General features: G+C 38.5%; 1 protein-coding gene across 4 annotated transcripts in view; it reads left to right on the plus strand.

Moving 5' to 3' along the window:
• Positions 1 to 19115, plus strand: part of nfic (nuclear factor I/C) — a 105365-nt gene that overhangs the window by 40263 nt on the left and 45987 nt on the right. The gene's annotated exons all lie outside the window — the stretch shown is intronic.

The raw sequence follows: 19115 nt of genomic DNA on the forward strand, positions 1-19115 counted from the left end.
TGTAAATATAGATTAATCCTTATTAAAGCTACAAAACTTGTTCAGTAAAGAGCAGTGAGTGATTTTTTTCTTTTTCTTTTGTTCTTTGATTATCCTTAATGGCAGACAGTAGCGGGTTTATTAGGCTGCTGTCACTTTAATACATGCCGCACATGACGCGGATCTGACACGCATCCCATTTTCACAAATCTCTTTACGTTAAGCCTTAATCTAACTCAATTAAGACTGTACTTACGAGAATACTCGCCAAATGGGCATTTTGGCATAATTTTGCATGTTTTTATCCGTGCAAACTCTGTCTGAAATGGCTTTCTGTGCCACAGTTTGTGCCAGGGTTTTTTAAACTTCTGAGCAGAACATGAATGTGGCAATTATTCATTACCATGGTATATATCTATATTTTTTTATAGTTTCTAAATTAACTAGAGACGAAATGAGTGAAAACCAAGAAATAAATGAAATAACCAAGAGAGTTGAGAAAGGGGAAACGTAGTATGAAGTGACTAACTGAGCAAAAGACACAGAAAAAATAAAACAGCATGAGAATAAATCAAGTAATGTATAAATATATAAGATGGATATAAGATAAATGTCAAATATATGGCGAGAGAGAGAGAGAGATGCAGATGGAGGGAGGTCACAGATGAAAGTCAGAAGCATTGCAGCTCTATGGTAATCAATCTGTCAGATCAATGTGTGGGGCAGCCGGACAGAATACAGCTCATAGTGCTGACTGTTCACAACACGCTTACTGCTCCACTCCACGTGAGATACGCTGACCGCCCCTGAGACCGCAGTCATTGGCATCCAGTGCGCAGTGAGTCCAAAATTAATACTTAGGAATCACAGTGTAAGAACCAAATAAGTCATCTACAGTAATTTGATTGGAAGAGCAGAATTACATTTTATTTTGGGAATTTATTTTCACCCCTTAATAAATCTGTTGCTTAATTTGACCTCATATGATTCTATCCTGAGAGAATGGTCTAATCAAATATTTCAACGTCGTGTTCTAGCTAATAAATATTAGTGTCAGGTGATATGACAGGACGGTGTCTTCTATCAACACGCATAGCTGTGCAATGCATCCATAATAAACTACACCTGATGGTTAACATTAGCTCGATCAGATGTGTGTATGACACGTACTCCTCTTGACCTTACATAGCCTCCTGAAGAGTGCGGTTGATAACCAGACATGGCTCCTCTCGCTGATTAAACAGTGACTCCCTGATAAACCCCTCATGCATTACAGTATCTCAAACCGCTGTTACAGGTCACCATCATTCAAACCATCTGGAACTCTTCGCATTTCTGCTTAGTGGAAATTTAATAGAGGCCACCTGAACTATCTGAGCCGTGGAGGCCCAATTTACCAGACGTTTGTTTTCACACAACTCTCGAGTGTGAAACTCTGCTTTTATTTGATTTTAAAGAGTGGATTTTGAAGAGTGGCTCTTGTCCTTGACTTGTCAGGCAGACACACACATTTTAGTCTGCTTTATGATGAAAGGAAGGCGTTTGCATGATACCACTGTTTGTGACTCCCTGTCTGCCGGTCAGACTCTACTAAACCACTACTAATTGGAGTATGTGTGTGTGTGAGTAAAAGAGAGAAAGTGTTTGAGGTTCTAGCGGGATCAACTTCGCCAGGAGTCTTGGATTACAGATTCTTTATATCAGATAATAGATGGAGGGAATGAATGAAGGAGTGCAGGGAATCTGTTTGAAGCTTTCGGGAGATTGAAAGTGAGTAAATTTATGTGTGACAGACCGACGGTGTCCTCGAGCCCTATAAAAATGTTTCCTCTGAAATGCCTATGCCCCAGCTGTTACAGTGCAGATAGACAACTCCATTGACTTAACTCACCCCGTCTTGCTCTGCCAGGCTGTGTGTGAAGGAGAGTGTCAGCTTCATTTCTCAACCTCAGCACAGATGCCAATGACTACTATGAGGAGACTTGCACTGAGGGGAGGATTCTCTAAACAGTTGCGACACTTTTGCATGTGGGATTTCAGTGTAAAAGCATGCACCTTATTCACACTTATTCTAGTGTGGCAATGCGCGAAATGTGAATATTAAAGTGATAGTTCACTCGAAAGTGAAAATTCTGTCATTATCACTCACACATATGCCATTTCAAACCTGTATTACTTTATTTCTTCTGTGGATCCCAAAAGAAGATATTTTAAAGAATGTTTCAATAGTTTTTTCTACTCAATGAAAGTCAATGGGGTCCAAAACAACACTGGAGCTCACTGAATTTCACAGTTTAAAGTTTCCATCTACTTCAATTTAAAATCTTTTAAAAGTAATAGAAAAACATTTGCTTGATCATATAATTTTTTTTACATTGTACAATTTTTTAAAAATCTGTTTCATTTAGATACTGAAGACACATTTAGTACGTACCGGTAACTAAACTGGAAAATGAGTGAATAAGATGCATTTTTTTAATTCCAAAATATCATTTGATCATTTTTGTATAAAACTATAATTGATTTTTTTTTTTTTTAAATGGTAAAAATTAAATTGCCCAAAATTGGAAATTATATAGCAAGTCACTGAGCACAGTGCCTTGTTTGGGGCACTGTGACACACACACAATTGTTTGGGGATCGAAACCGAAATATTCGATTGAAACCAGGTACATCAAAGTGTCAGCTTTGGCACAGATTAGAAAGCTTTTTCAAGTTTGGTTGGAATCCCCTTGATTTAGTGTTCTTTCAATACGTGTCTCAACTAATGCTTTTGTGACCACAAATGGGAAATTAAATTGGTATCATTTTCCATCTTGACTCAGAAGGATGTCTGAAATGACGACAACTGAAGCCGTCCTACCGAACAGGAAGTGACACTCTCATTTTTCTTTACCGTTGACAGCTCTGTTTAAATGCCATTACTGAAACTCCTTCGCAATAAATGAAACTTGAAAAATACGCACTTCTACACACACTGACGCAAGTGTCTTAACTTTACAAGAAGCTTTTCTTTGTGACAGCAGTGTTCTTCTTTAATGTGGTGTGTTGTGACAAGACAATTGAAGACATGTTATTCAGCCAGAAAAATTCCCTCTCCGGCTACCATGTTTTAACTGAATTGATGAGTCTGGCGATTCGGCCTGTCATTTACCCTTTGAGGGGCTTCCTCTGGTTTCCCCCTGACGTCTTTGAGGTTTTGGAAGTCGTTCGCCGTAGCTGTTTTGGAGAGTTGCACAGAGATGATGCAGCCAGCTGTCAACAGATTCAATCACTCAAAGTCAGTCATTTGTGAATAATCCTTTTTTAGGGTAGTATTTTTAAGGGGAAGGAAGACAGTAAAATATATGTCATCTTTTAAACTTTTATAATTATAAAATATATTTCACATTTATTATTTTATTTATAATTATATATTACAAAAAATTATATCAAATATTTACTATATATAGTTTTATATAATAATTATGATAAAAGAGTGCAAATGACTTTACATCCCATCTATATTTGATTTACAGTGAAACAGTTATGAGTCAAATTTTTGTTAATAGCAGCACATTGTCATCTGGGTCATAGTTAGCGAAATTTTAGAAATGATATTTCTGGTACCGCTGTACTTTTTTAGCTCTGGTGTATCACACAATCCTGCTGCGTCCACAGTTATCTGTGCTGTCTGAATTATGCTGTGCATTTCACAGTTATTCAGCTAGGGGAAGGCGATGAAAGAACCTGAGTACTATAGTTCTCTCTCTCTCTCTCTGTCTGACTTTGAAGCCGCTTTGGTATTGCTCCATAGAGGCATGAGATCTTAAGGCTGAGGGATGTTTGACAGAGAGCAACAGATCAAAGTGTTGAAAGAGAGAAGTGACAGATGAAAGACAGAGACGAGAGGGGAGGGCAGAACCTCCCAGGTCACGCACTGACATCCTCTATTGGCATCACATACTATCCTCATTTCAGTGCCCAAGATTGGACACACACATGATTATACACACATTAAGCCACAATACATGCAAATCAATATACACATGGGTCATCTTTACTATGCAGTACATTATAATGGTTCCATCATACATGGTTCAATATACTGGATATTTTTAAAGGTGCAAATCATATTAGTTTTCACAATGTAGGACAGTGAACATAATGGTTAATTTTAAATCATTTAATTATTGTTTAATTTTTTATAAAAATGTAATACATTTTTTTTTTAGTTAACCATTTTAGGTTTGCCACATTTGTCATTATTAACTTAATTAATTAAGAAATATTTTTTTTTTTCTCTAAATGAAATGTTTTAAAGATGTTTTCTTGGGAATATTGTTTTAATTAGTAATCAAATCAGTTTTTTTTATGTTGTCAATATCACTTTCCTTCTTTGTCATTTCTAATATCCTAGTTATAATAACTAGTTAAAGCCATAATCTTGGAAGTATTGTTTCACGCTAAAAAGTTTGTTTGTTGAAATATATTATCATAACAATTTAAATAACGTTTTTCAAAAATATACAAATATGAACAATTTATTTCTGTCCTCTTAATTTTATTTTTACATTATGTAAATAATCAATTTTATAATTCATGTAGAAAGTTATTAAAGTGTCCACGCTTGGCCACAGTAGCTACATTTCTGAATGTCTGAGCTCTTTTTATAGAAATACTTAATTAAATGAAATTACAATGCAAGCACAATTTTTTTTTTTCAGAGTTCAAAAGGTGCTGCATAACAGGAATGACCCACATCGGGTTCACAGTGTTTGATGTTGACGCTTATGTCATGTATATGCACTTAGTTCATTTTATGGGATTTATAAACTCTCCTTACCTTGTGCCAACTAAAAGAGTGGTTGTTTTTAGAATATGTGATCGTTTTCAACTGGTTTTGAATGGTGCTGTTGTGTCACATCTGAGGCCTGTGTATCTCTTTCAGAGCACATGGTGTCTGTGTAGTGGCTTGTGGCTTTATAATGTCTTGTCTGCCTTGCCTTGCAGCAGCAGAGACTGCCTGTTTGCCCACCCCCCCCCCCCCCCCCCCCCAACACACACACCTAAACCGCACACATAAACATTCATTTCTTCACAGTAGCTCCTACGATCAGGATGTGTGGGGTTTTGCATTTGTTGTAAGCTGAAATAAACTTACTCTACTAATTAATACTAATTTGCCATTTAGCTTGTTTGGGCCAAGAGCGACTTGTAGTAGACTTTTGACTTATATTCATAATCATCTATTCAGCTGACTGTTGGAAAGACTAGCCGATCTTAGGGAAAGCCTGTGTGACTAGGCTCCACTTGACACATTTCTTGGTGTATGTGTTGGTTAAAAATATTTTTAATATGTAGATGGACTGTGCAACACCTGATTCCCCTAACTGTCACTCAACACATAACTCTTAAAGTTTAGCCTCTTTAAATAGCTCTGCGACAGCATTGATGCCTCATAAGTCTTTGAAATCCTTTCCCAGAAGTCCTTTTTGGGTCTCATGCTAATGATTGCTTCGTGCGCAGTGATTTACACTGGGGAATCCTGGGAGAACTGTAGTCTTGGCCCAGTTTAGGCGCCGGGGTCCTCATCACCTCTCCATTGCCTCTGATCTAATCCTCCCTGCCCTCTAAGGAAGCAATTAAGAGGCTGCCTTTAATCCCCACAGTTAGAGAGGGAGATTGCCCAGTGCTTTGACGGCCAAATGATGCATAAGTGGTTGTTTTGGAGTGGGAGCCCCATTTGAAATTCGCTTGTCCAGACTTTCTTGAGTGGGTCAGACTGTGAACTTCAGCTAACTCCGTTTGAAGGGAAGTGTGTGTGAAGAGTCAAACGTGAAGCGGTAATAAGCAGTGTCTGTGCATATCAAACTTAAATTACATATTGATTCTCTCGTAAATGTGTTTCAGTGGTCGATTAATGGCATTTTTACAGCAATCATCTACATTTAGTGGTGAAAGAAACATAAGGTTTTGTACATCCATCCATCCATCAATCAATCACAGTATTTATTTTTAATTTATTATTTGTAGTGGTTCTAAGTTAATGTGTGTGTGTGTGTGTGTTTGGTATATATTATATATACTGTATATCGGGTAGTCAACATTTGAAGTGGATAAAAAAACTTCATCAAAGTTGTCCTAAGACAAGAACGGGTATTGTTCAAAATTCATGTATAACTTTGATGAAAGGTTTTGATCCACTTCAAATGTTGACTACTGTATATTGTTTACTTATTAATAGGTTAATATATACATATATATCTGTATATATATATATCATTCAAAAAAATTATGGTTGACTTTTAAGGTTTAATTTTGAAATAAGGTTTAAAATAAAGCAATTTGGGTACCATGTAGGTTCACTCGCAATCTGGTTCCTAAAGTAAAACCAGTTGCCCGACAGTGCTGAATATGTCCTCTAAAACAGACTCTGATGAACGTGTGCAGGGGTTTTTTATGACAGACTTCGCTGCACCGCACAGATGGGAACCATCACTCCTCCTTCAACCTTGCTTGTCTTCCCATTCCTGATTCCACCACAACTCATCCCTTCTGCCATTTCCATTATCAGTCATTTTGTATGATAATGAGAGTAGATCCTGAAGCTTGACCAGATGTGCTGGTTTGTATGAGCGCACGCTTCTACGTTCACATTGGCCAGTTTAGACATCGTTTGCAACGGCAATGTTTACAACGGGATGTAGCAGATCCTTGAAACCAGATATTAAAAGGGCTCTACCATTTCTTCATGCTTTACTCATTAGCATTACCTTATCGGTAAAATCAGCTGCAGTTTCCAGTCCATGCTGTCCATATTGCCTGATTCATGGTTCAAACCACATTATATGTTAAAGGAAGTCAAACTTAATTAACGTCCTTTGCGGACATCAAATGCAATTACTCGACCATGCAGCTCCTCCTCCTCACCCTCTAATGCTTGGCAAGCATCCTGTGAGATCTTAATCCATATCCTTTGCTCATTTTGCAACACAGGGCTTGAACGAAGTGCACTTTTTACTGTTGGCTGGGGTAAGAGCGATCTGGTTCGTCGGCATGACGTATTTCAACTGCCACTTTAATTTACTGCCCTTACTCTGTAGCAATAGTTTTTCACAATAACTTTCACAAAGTGAAACTCCTGTCAGACATCAGTAAACTACTATGCTCTCCTTTCAGGAATTCACAGTATAAAATACACAGATTTGGCTGTGTTTTAAATCACGTTAAAGTAGTTCACTCAAAAATGACAATTCTGTCATCGTTTAATTACCCTCATGTCACTCTGAGTCTGTTGTTGTTTTTGAGTGTGTGTGAAGAACAGACCAAAACTGAAGCCATTTTCACTCATATTCTTTCTCTTTGCTGCAGTTCAAATCATAGATGTACTTACTGTACAAAAGACTTTAGAACTAATTACACTACCACATTAAAAAAAAAAAATTTAATATTTTTATTCAGCAAGGATGCATATTAGAATGATATCTGAAGCATCATGTGATATTGTATTTCACGATATTACTGTTTTTACTGTATTTTTGATCAAATAAATGCAGTCTTGGTGAGCTCAAGAGACTTCTTTCAAAAATGTAAAAAAAAATCTTTCTCACCCCAAACTTTTGAACTGTAGTGAACGTTTGAGTTATTGATATCCAAATTGCGCTATAGATTCTGTATTGAATTTACTTTATGGTCCTTTGTCCTTTTTTGCGGCTTAAAAGCCTTTGGTCACTATGAACTGTTGTTGTTTGGAAAAATAAGAGTGTGCTGGTTTGGGATTACATAAGGATGATTAAATAATGACAGAAATATGATGTTGAGTGTTTGCTGTATGTGCAACACATTTAAAAATTATTATTTCGTTTTTATTAAAAATGAACCTTTTTTTAATTGATAATTTAAAATAAATGTTTTAATGTTTTTTTATAATACTAATAATATGTGCCAATCTATTTAATTACATACTGTAAGTATTAAACATTTTACCATAAATAAAGACTATATTATAAAATAGCATTAGATATTTTTTAATTGAACATCCGCATGTTTGATACTCGCAATAGCTTTCTCCTTCCTTATAGTAGTATTTACTGCACTTTTAAGGGTAAATTAAAGGACTATGTGCATCTGACCGTAAGTGTTCTCTCAGAAAGCTTTTGATTGACAGTTCCTCACTCCACCTATCTATCTCGCTCTCGTGTGATGATTGGCCTGTTGAGAGAGCCTAACCTCTCTTAATAGGGAGCTGCCACTCTTGTCAAAGCAGCCCTGAGGTCAGATCTTGGGCAGCGTTTTTGGTAAATCGCCCTGTGTTAGAAACATAAGGTCACACAGAGGGTTTTGATCATATTTTCCTTTGCCCTGGTTGTTATTTTGGTTTCTTTCCATTAACTTCTATCCTCACATGTTCTTTTCTCCCGTGCCAATCCTAGCTATCTTCCCTCACATCCTGTCTTCTAATTTGTTTTTTCTTCCTCCTTTGTTATGAGTCTGTCTGTCTTTTCTTTTCCCCCTCTGCCTACTTTATTTTTTTTTGCAGAGAAGCACGCGGTTGTACTAGTGTTTTTTGAAGACCCTTTTTTGTACCCTATGTTTTGGGGCTACCAGGCGATACATTGTCAATATTGATTTTTAAATGATGTAATAAATACAGAGAGCTCGAGTCAAACATAACAATACCGGTAAACGTGGCAAAATATTGTTGCTCAGTCCTTGCGGTCACGCCAAGGTCCGTTATTTCTACCATCACTCAAGCGTGTCGTATTTACGTTGAAAAGCCTCATTAAGATCGTGCTCTCCATTAAAACTCAACGCCAAGCGCTGTGTGTGGGTGTTTAAACACGCTCCCATATTGTAGCTTTTTATTGTAGCATTTGGAACAGGTTTTAAAGGAATGACATGCGCTGGAAACAATCTGCTCCCTGCAGCTTAAACGCTAACCCTGGTACTAGAACCCTAACTGCCCTTCCCGCTAATAGCTCCTGCGGTCGCCTTGGCCATCCTTTGGGTTCTAATGGCGTAGAGTTGTTTGTGGGATGGAACTGCTGACAGTTGGCCTGGCTCCAGGGAGCATGCCGGGTAAACATTGTTGAGAGGTGCAGAGCTAGAAGACAGACCCTGGGGTGCCCTTGGGTCCTGTGGCTCTGTGTTCCAGCTGTCATTTAGGAGGTGATTGGTGTGGCTGAAAGAGGAGGGGAGATTGAAGCCTGTGTGTGAAGTCATTAATCTCAGTAATCACCCTTTCTAGAGATAGTCGCGCACTAACGCTTATATACACTTGAGCTCTGTTCCAAAACCTAGTGAGCTACTGTACCTACATTGGCAGCTGGCTTCTAACGGAAACCTCATAAGTGGCTGATTTAGAGCACTCTACCTAGGCAACAACTCCACATGGAATACAAATAGCACTCTGTATACATAGCATATGGGATACTCAACACAATTTTAATCGTTTATAATTTTAGTTTTAATAAAAAAAAGTCTCTATATATTATTGAATGAAATATATATATATATATATGTTTGTGTGTGTAAATGTGTAAATCAATTTAATGTGTAAATCAATTTAATGATTAAAATAAATAAAAGTTATAACTTAAAGAAAAAATTTGGGGGGAAAAAGACAATGCGCGATCAAATATTTGATCAAAAGATGAAAAATGTTTTTTTGTTTCAGCTGCCATATCGAATATATTTTTTTCTAAAAGTTTCTTAATACTCAGTGCATCGTCCCCCCCCCCCCCCCCCCCCAAATGTTTTCTTTAAGTTATAACTTTTATTTATTTTAATCATTAAATTGATTTACAGTGACACAGTCTCTCTTATATGCAGATAAATATCTAAAAAAATATTTTTTTCTTCTTCTCACTTACATTTAGGCAACAACAAAGTTCCTTAAAAGTTCACAGATAATGCTGTCAGTTCATACTGCTGTTAACTCTTTCTCCCACAAGCAGATGCGATGAGACCAGTTTTCCCATATGGTCATGTGACATTCGACATATACCCCATGGAAATAAACAGCCAAAGTTAGTCCTTGCACAGTGATGGATTGACAGTTTACATGAGGCTGTCAAATCAAATGTCATTTTATATCATTTTTTTAAAACAATTTCTTTATTATTATATAATAAATAATATTTTTGCACAGAAAACTGCCTACACAGTAAAAAATTGTATGATCAATAAGTTATGACAACATGTTTTACATTGCTTTAACTCATCAAAATAAGTTAAGCAATTTTCAACTTTTATTATATGTTATACAAGATTCAACTCATGTGTTTAAGTCAGTTTAATGTAATTTAGGTTGAAATTACATCTAAGTTGAAATTTAAAGGAGCAACTTTTTTTACAGTGTCGTTTTACAGTTTATTTCTATAGTTTACATTAACTACCAATTTGTCCACTTTTTAATAATAATAACAACAACAACAACAATAATAATTATGAGTTTAATTTATAGATTTAATTTAACGTTTTATGTTTGTGTGAGAAGTCTCATGGTGCTTCAAGACATGTCATGTGATCCCCCCCCCCCCCCCCCCCCCCTGAGAATAGGTGATAGTCTAGATCAGTCGTTCCCAAACTTTTTGAAAGCATGCCACCCCTTGTAGCATTTTTCCCCCCCACGGCACCCCAACCCAATTAAACTAAACGTACATGTGTACATATGTTTAATATTATTATGAAAATAGCATATAAATAAGAATAAGAATATTTAAGAATAAGAATATTTTTTAAAGTATTTCAATTTTGTGTCATTTAACCAGTTTTTACACCCACTGAAGTTAGCTGAGCCAAATTCACATACATCCAATCACAGAAAAGGGTATAAAATGAGAAAAACACATTTCAAGAGATTTATCATTGTACTTCTATGTGTGTAAATGTTTGTTGATTTATCATAAAACCTATGTTCATGATGACTGAGTGATTCTGATGAGGACACCAAAGGCACTTTATAGTGATTTTGACCCATATATAAAATTAACTCTAGATGAGCAAACAACAAATGAAGCATAAACAGCAGCATGAGTTTATTATTAATGCATCACAACAGACATAGGCCTAACACCGTGTCCTAACCAGGCACGCCGCGACACGTGACAAAAGGTATATTTTCCATGTTAATCAGAGTTTTTGTCCTAACCAGCCGCGACGCCGACACCCGATGATTCTATTTTAGAAACGATTTCTATTTCTGCGACGTCCTGGATTAAATATCATTTTGTGTGTGTTTTATAGCCGTAATGAAAGCAACAATTCACCTCAGATCTTCAAAATAAATAAAAGTGAACAAGAACGTTCAAAATGTCAACTCATTGTTAACAGACAAGAGTATTTCATGACACCGATTGTTAAAGTGATTTGAACCAACTACTTTATGTGGGAATCATCGGAATAAAACGCATTTAAAGATTGATACTTAACTCTTTAAATAATAGCTAATAACCAACTCCAATTAATTTTTTTTCTTTAGTGTTTTGGTTTGCTTTGTTCAAACCTGACCTTATAACTTAAAAAAATGAAACTAAAATATCTGTGCATGGAACTGTGTCACAGGCATTTTAATGGGATACATGTGCCTGCCTCTTGATATACGGGGGTAGATCGAGGATAGTGCAACTCGTAGATCATGCTCCACTCAGTCCACTGACAGGCGCTGCCTTTTTTGTTTTTCACGTATGCCAGGGATGAGAACGCTAGCTCCATCTTTGCCCAATCCTGTCAATCTCTGCGTGAAATATAAATTGAGCGCACACCAGTACAGAGGGAGGAGCTGAGTGGAGTGGGCGATTTAAACTTAAATATATCAGTTGATTTGCTTATTTATATTCTATTGGACATGCTCATATGTTGTAGATGTTTTTATATATTTTCAAAATAATATGCTATAAAAAATATTCTATGGTAGGATAGTTATTTTAGGCTGTTTAAAAACTAAGATTCTGCGGCACCCCTAGCCAGTCACGGCACCCACTTTGGGAACTACTGGTCTAGATAGTAGGGATGGCCCGATACCATTTTTTTTCAAACCGATACGAGTACGAGTATTTACATTTGTGTACTTGCCGATACCGAGTACCGATACCGATATTTCTACCGCAAAAGTAATAGGCTCCCAGAAAAGAAGACGACTATTTTAGAACACAGGTTAGAAGACTGTTTTTATTTTCTTCTCTGCTTGTTTTAACAAGTCTAAAAATAAATAAAAATTAGTAAAATAATAAATGTATTAACACACAAACCACTGTTATTTAACATAAAAGCAAGCAGGCTACTGCGTGCATGGTCTGGCATGACTGAATGCGCGCAAAGTGGGCTCCCTTAATAAATCCTAAAAGCTGACAGTTCATCGCGATCTCACACATCTCTGTTATTATCAATGAAGCTGACTGCACAATCAATCTTTCACAATATCCACACTTTGTTTGTTATAATTAGAGGATTTGCCAGCATACAGAATTCAGCACTGAACAAAAAAGTCCGTTTTGAGCGGTGAGGAGAGTCTATCTTAAATGCTTCTGATTGGCCATTGCGTTCCAGAAATCAACACATATGTCTGTGATTGGCTACATCGCTCAACGCTGTAACCATGTTATGAATAGAAACTCTGTCCTGTAAATCGTTTCTATTTTGTTGTAGTTGTTCTTGTTGCTTTTCTGCAAGAGATGAATAAAAATCTTTTAGTTTTTATGTTTTATTCATAGATATTTCTAGTTTGCGGGAGTCCCGCGAATCGTTTTATTCCCCCGTAACCCGCACACACAGAGTGAGTGCATTACCGCCTGCGCGCGCGCTCGGCCATCAGATCTATGATGCGTCTTCAGATGTTTAATTAGATTGCTGGTGTAAAACGATGTACTTTCTTTCCCTCCTCTCGACACCTTAGCTGAACATAACTCACACCTTGCTGTTGTCATCATCCCTTATCTTGAAATGAGCCCAAACCGCCGACATTATACTTTCCTATGCGTCAGTTCACCTCGACAAAGCACTCGCGGCGGCCAGTTTCGTTTTGCAAAATGTACGTGGTATCGGTGCGTGGTATCGGCGAATTTTTATGAGTACGAGTACGAGTATATTAGGACAGTATCGGCCCGATCCCCGATCCAGGGGTCGGCAACCCAAAATGTTGAAAGAGCCATATTGGACCAAAAAAAAATAAAAAATTCTGTCTGGAGCCGCAAAAGATTAAAAGCTTTATATAAGCCTTATAATGAAGGCAACACATGCTGTAAGTGTTATATTAGCCCTCTAGTATCAAAATGATAAGTAGGCTACAAATTAGAGCTTAGATCGGGCCCAAAAAATCAAGCCCGGCCCGACACATTTAACGTAATTATGAGCCCGAGCCCGATTTTAACCCGACCATTTTTTAATGCGTGGGTCGTTATAACTGACGTTCTCAACTTTCTTTCTCCCGCGCCCGCAACATTTATGTTTTGTCCCGCTCCCGCCCGCAAATAGACTTTTTTCTGTACCTCCAAATACTTTCAAGTTAGCCTACGTGTCGCCACCATACATCCTCCTGATAAATTATTTGTTATTAAAGCATTAAAACACAACAAACCACTGTTAATTTAACATAAAAGCAAGCAGTTTACTATGCGTGCATGGTTTGGGATGACTTTGGGACGCCAATTGCGCTCTCTTAATAATTCCTAAAAAGCTGACAGTTCATCGCGATCTCACACATCTCTGTTATTATCAATGAAGCTGACTGCACAATGAATCTTTCATAATATCCCCACGTTGTTCGTTTTAATTGGAGAATTTGCCAGCATACAGAATTCAGCACTGAACAAAAAAGTCAGTTTTGAGCCTGAGGGGAGTTTATCTTAAATGCTTCTGATTGGCCATTGCGTTCAAGAAATCAACACATATGTCTGTGATTGGCTATATCGCTCAACGCTGCAAACATGTTATGAATAGAAATTCTGGCCTGTAAATCGTTTCTATTTTGTTTTAGTAGAGTGAGTGCATTACCGCAAGCGCCCGCGCTCGCACTCGGCCATCAAATCTAGTCCCGCGCCGCACTAGAGTGCGTTGGGAGTGCTCAGCTGTCTTTCTCTTTTTCCCCTTAGGATCCATGGCCCATGACACACCCGCCGGTTTGTTTGTCAGCCACCGGTCTGGCATCACGCCGATCTGACAGACACGTGTGTCACAGTCTATGACGTAAATTCTTCGTTGACAGAAATGTTGAAATTAAATATTTATTATACACATTTTTACAACGTTGAAAAACTTTAAGAATGTTTGTCCTGTTTTTCATCCTACAGAAATTATATTAAAACAAAAAATATTTTTTCCATTTTCAAATTTTTGAAAAAGCTCCAGGGAGCCACTAGGGCGGCGCTTAAGAGCCGCATGCGGCTCTAGAGCCGCGGGTTGCCGACCTATGGACTCTGGCATGACTGAATGCGCGCAAAGTGGGCTCCCTTAATAAATCCTAAAAGCTGACAGTTCATCGCGATCTCACACATCTCTGTTATTATCAATGAAGCTGACTGCACAATCAATCTTTCACAATATCCACACTTTGTTTGTTATAATTAGAGGATTTGCCAGCATACAGAATTCAGCACTGAACAAAAAAGTCCGTTTTGAGCGGTGAGGAGAGTCTATCTTAAATGCTTCTGATTGGCCATTGCGTTCCAGAAATCAACACATATGTCTGTGATTGGCTACATCGCTCAACGCTGTAACCATGTTATGAATAGAAACTCTGTCCTGTAAATCGTTTCTATTTTGTTGTAGTTGTTCTTGTTGCTTTTCTGCAAGAGATGAATAAAAATCTTTTAGTTTTTATGTTTTATTCATAGATATTTCTAGTTTGCGGGAGTCCCGCGAATCGTTTTATTCCCCCGTAACCCGCACACACAGAGTGAGTGCATTACCGCCTGCGCGCGCGCTCGGCCATCAGATCTATGATGCGTCTTCAGATGTTTAATTAGATTGCTGGTGTAAAACGATGTACTTTCTTTCCCTCCTCTCGACACCTTAGCTGAACATAACTCACACCTTGCTGTTGTCATCATCCCTTATCTTGAAATGAGCCCAAACCGCCGACATTATACTTTCCTATGCGTCAGTTCACCTCGACAAAGCACTCGCGGCGGCCAGTTTCGTTTTGCAAAATGTACGTGGTATCGGTGCGTGGTATCGGCGAATTTTTATGAGTACGAGTACGAGTATATTAGGACAGTATCGGCCCGATCCCCGATGCCAGTATCGGTATCGGGCCATCCCTACTAGATAGTGTTAGTCTGCACATGCAATACAGACAAAAAGGTGCAAAAATATTGCACCTTTTCCAAACGTCATATGTGCTACAGCCTATTTTGCTTTAAAACACTGCTTTCATAGATTGCTGAAACAGTACGCTCACTTACACGACAAAGACAATGCAGAAAGGTCTCCTTTAGGTGTGCTAGTCTATCATCTTTCACCAGGGAACAGTTCAAAATAGCTCTTAGGGCTTAGAGCTGTGTCCTGACTCATTTGCGCACGCGTGTGTGTGTGTGCGAGTGTGTGAGCCCATCCAGCAGGTTTCTTGATGGAGTATATTACAAATGAAGCTAAATAAGACATAGATTGATGCTGCCCTGGAGGCAAGTAGATCTTCAAAAACACATACAAATAGAGAGAGAGGCATGTGTTGTTTAATAGTTTTTCTGCGCATTTGTAATTGAATACACTCGCTCACTTGAGTCTTTTGTTTTTCTCTTTTAACCCTTTACAAATCACGTCATAAGGGCTGCGCTGCTCAGCAGATGCGCGCTGTGCTGTTATTCTCCACACACACATAAACAGGCTGTTTTAAGGAGGTCAGGGCCCTGGTTTCAGACACTCTATACACAGGACAGAAGTGCTATTGGCAGTCCATCTGCTCTGGGACATAGCATGGGACTAATGCTAGCAGGTGCCCACTAGCAATACACTTGCAGCATTGTTAGCGCCAGGAAGTTTGTAGATCTACAGAATGCAATTATGTAGACATATACTCACTGCATTATTTATTGTATTATTGATATTATCTTGCTCTGCCTTTTCTTTAAACCATCCAATGTCTCACAAAACCTTCTAGTATATGAGGTAATTTAGTTCAACTCTGTGTAGCTGGTTATGTTCAATAGAGTCTCTTTGTGCCGTGTGTTATCGCCTAGCTCCGTCTCCTCCCTTCCCTTCTGCTCCTTGCCCACAGACAGCTGGCAGTCCTGGCATTGGCGGGCAGCATCACTGTTGGCACTGACCAATGCCAGTGCTACCGCTGGCACGATTGGCATGCAGCCTGGAGGATGAAACAGAGGAAATTATATGGTTGTTTAGGTTTACTCAACTGTCTTACCACGCCACACTTGGCTAATTCATTACGTTTTGATTAAAACCTCTACTCAGCTTGGCTACAGCTGTCGTAAAGAGAGAGAGAAGCAGCTGTCTGAATTCGCAGAACAATTACAAGCGTGCAGGCTGGTGTGCCATACGCCCGCGAGCGCGCTCGAGCTTTCATCCTGCTGTTCATTCACACTGCTCTATATCTGCCCCACTCTACAGTCTACGTCTTTGTCAGCTTTAATTGCATCTATATTTACGAGCAGAGAGGGAAACCCCCAGTCATTCTGTGCCAGTGAATGGAGGTTTTGTGCGCGACACCGTGTTCCAAAACAACCGTGCTTTACACAGGGTATTGTACGAGACACTGAGCTGAACCGTCACAAACAGACGCAAGATCCTGGTGGAAATCTGTGCTGCACACCAAAGATCATCACAACGTCACAACATAATAGAATAGAAGTCAAGAAATTGAATTATCACAATTTCTGTTAGAAATTTTACAGTGATCTGTCTGTCTGTCTGCCAGTCAGTCATAGGTGGAGAGTGAACCAACTCCAAGATGTGCTTCCCCTTTAAAAACACATTTAAATAGATTTTCTTGAAACAGTTTCAAGTAACGTGACACCTCGCGTCAGTAAAATGCCTACGTTCACAAACCACTGTTAAATTTAACAGAAAAGCAAGCACACTGTATGTGGGATTTGGCATGACAGAAGTGTGCACAGAGCGCTTCCTTTATAATCACTAAAATGCTGCCACTCGTCTTCTGTTATTTAAAGTTCTGTTATAATCGATGAAGCTGACTGCACAATGTATCTCTTATTTACATAATGTCGACACTTTGTTTGTTATAATGAGAGAATTTGCAAGAGTCCAGAACTCAGAATCCATTTAAAAAAGAGTTTTGTTCAGTGCTAACTTGAACACATCTGATTGGCCAAAGTCAATTGATGTGTTTGTGATTGGCTACATTGCTGCAAAAAGATGTAAATAGAAACCTCTGATGTTTTCCAGAGCGCAAACACAGGTACACAGTACACACTGGATCATTTGCCAAATCTGTTTTACCAGTAAGCTACAATTATGGATAAAACTGATCCTAGACCAGCAGTTATGTGCAGCTTTTTCCTCTGAAAGCAATCAGGAGCAGCAGGCAGTGGTTTGAGTGAGAAAATTCCACTCTAGCCTTCCCTCTATCTATCTGTCTGTCTGTCATTTCTCACAATAGGAAAAAAGAAAACAACAGGTGCGTGTGTGGGAATGTGATGCCTTCAAACTTCAAAAGCTGATTTAATTGACTGGCTGCGTTTAAATTGTCTTAAGCAAAAACAGACAGATTATATTAGGGGAGAATATGAAAAGCTCTTTGTTGACATTGGCACAGGCAGTGATATTTAGAAATTTAAAGGAAACATTGTCATAGATGTGAAGACAAAACATATTTCACCTCTCTTGCATATTGTAGTGTGCCTGAAGTGAAATTTGCTTGATTGTGGGGGGTGTTTCCCGTTTACACAGTGATTCGAGGGAGCAATTTAACATTTCTTATATAATCCAGATCACATTTTATAGGGATCAGCCAAGAGACCCAAAACCATTGGCCTGGAAAGAGAGGGTCACTCTTTCCACTCTTTCTCTTCCTCTCTCACTCTCACTTTCACTCTTAGTCACATTCCTTATTAAAGTGATTGAAGGCAGGAAAAACTATGCCTAACTATGCTCTTATGCTTAAGCCCACCCTGAACAATATGGAACATTTTCTACGGCTGTTTATTTGGAATAAAATGGCATGCTGGGGGATTAGATGGAGAGAGAAAATGCTGGCACCAGCTGTTTCGGAGGTTTGAGTTACACAGCTGCGCTCCTCCGTGACACCCCCCCACCCGCAAAGCTTCGCTCAGCCCCTTAGCCTGTTCTGGGTATTTCTGCCCCATAAATTACTCTGAAACTGCATGCTAGATAGATAAATGCTCAGAGGACACTTGACTATATGAATAGGAATTTGAGTTATATTGTTTTCATTGTAGCAGTCTGAAGACCGTTTACTTAAGGGTGCAATGTGTGATATTTCTGAGGATCTATTGACAGAAATGCAATATAAGATCCATAACTATGTGTTCAGTGGTGTATAAAGACCTTACTCAATGAACCGTTATGTTTTTATTACCTTAGAATTAGACATTTATATCTATATAACCGCGGGCACCCCCTTCTATGAAGGTCGACATATTGTGACGTCATGTTTCTACTGTAGCCGACAGCGAACAAACAGCGCTACAGAGCGCGTTTCGTTCATACCTTGAAAGAGAAGCCGCAGAAAGCTAGAAGCTAGCCATAGACACCGTGAGTAGTGACTTTTCCCTTGTCAGTGGTGTAAAATATGTTGTTGGATTGTTTCATGTAACTTAGTTCTTCTCTCTCGCTGTGTTATGGCTTTGACAATCAGCTGATTAGTACTATTGACCATAAAACAGTAACGTTACAGGAGTCACCAACCTGTCGATCGCGGTCGACAAGTCGATCTTGAAAGCATTTTAAGTCGATCACAAAGAGTTTTCAAAACCAGAGAAAAAAAAAAAAAATTTATTCATTATTATTGATTAATTTGTGTAGTAAATGGTGTCTAGGGGATGCGGAGGCGCGCGCGCTGTTACGATCCCGGCATTTTTGCCGCACGCACCTTTGCGCTCATGCGGACGCGTCGAGTATAAACAATGCTTTACGCTTTAACCAGCTCAGCCACAGTAACAGCTCATATATAGCCAGTTAAACTTTTACTACCCTATTAGAAAAAATATGTAGTTGGATAG

This window comes from Rhinichthys klamathensis, unplaced genomic scaffold, assembly GCF_029890125.1.
Source record: "Rhinichthys klamathensis goyatoka isolate OS25496 unplaced genomic scaffold, OSU_Roscu_1.1 h1tg000094l_1, whole genome shotgun sequence".
NCBI lineage: Eukaryota > Metazoa > Chordata > Actinopteri > Cypriniformes > Leuciscidae > Rhinichthys > Rhinichthys klamathensis.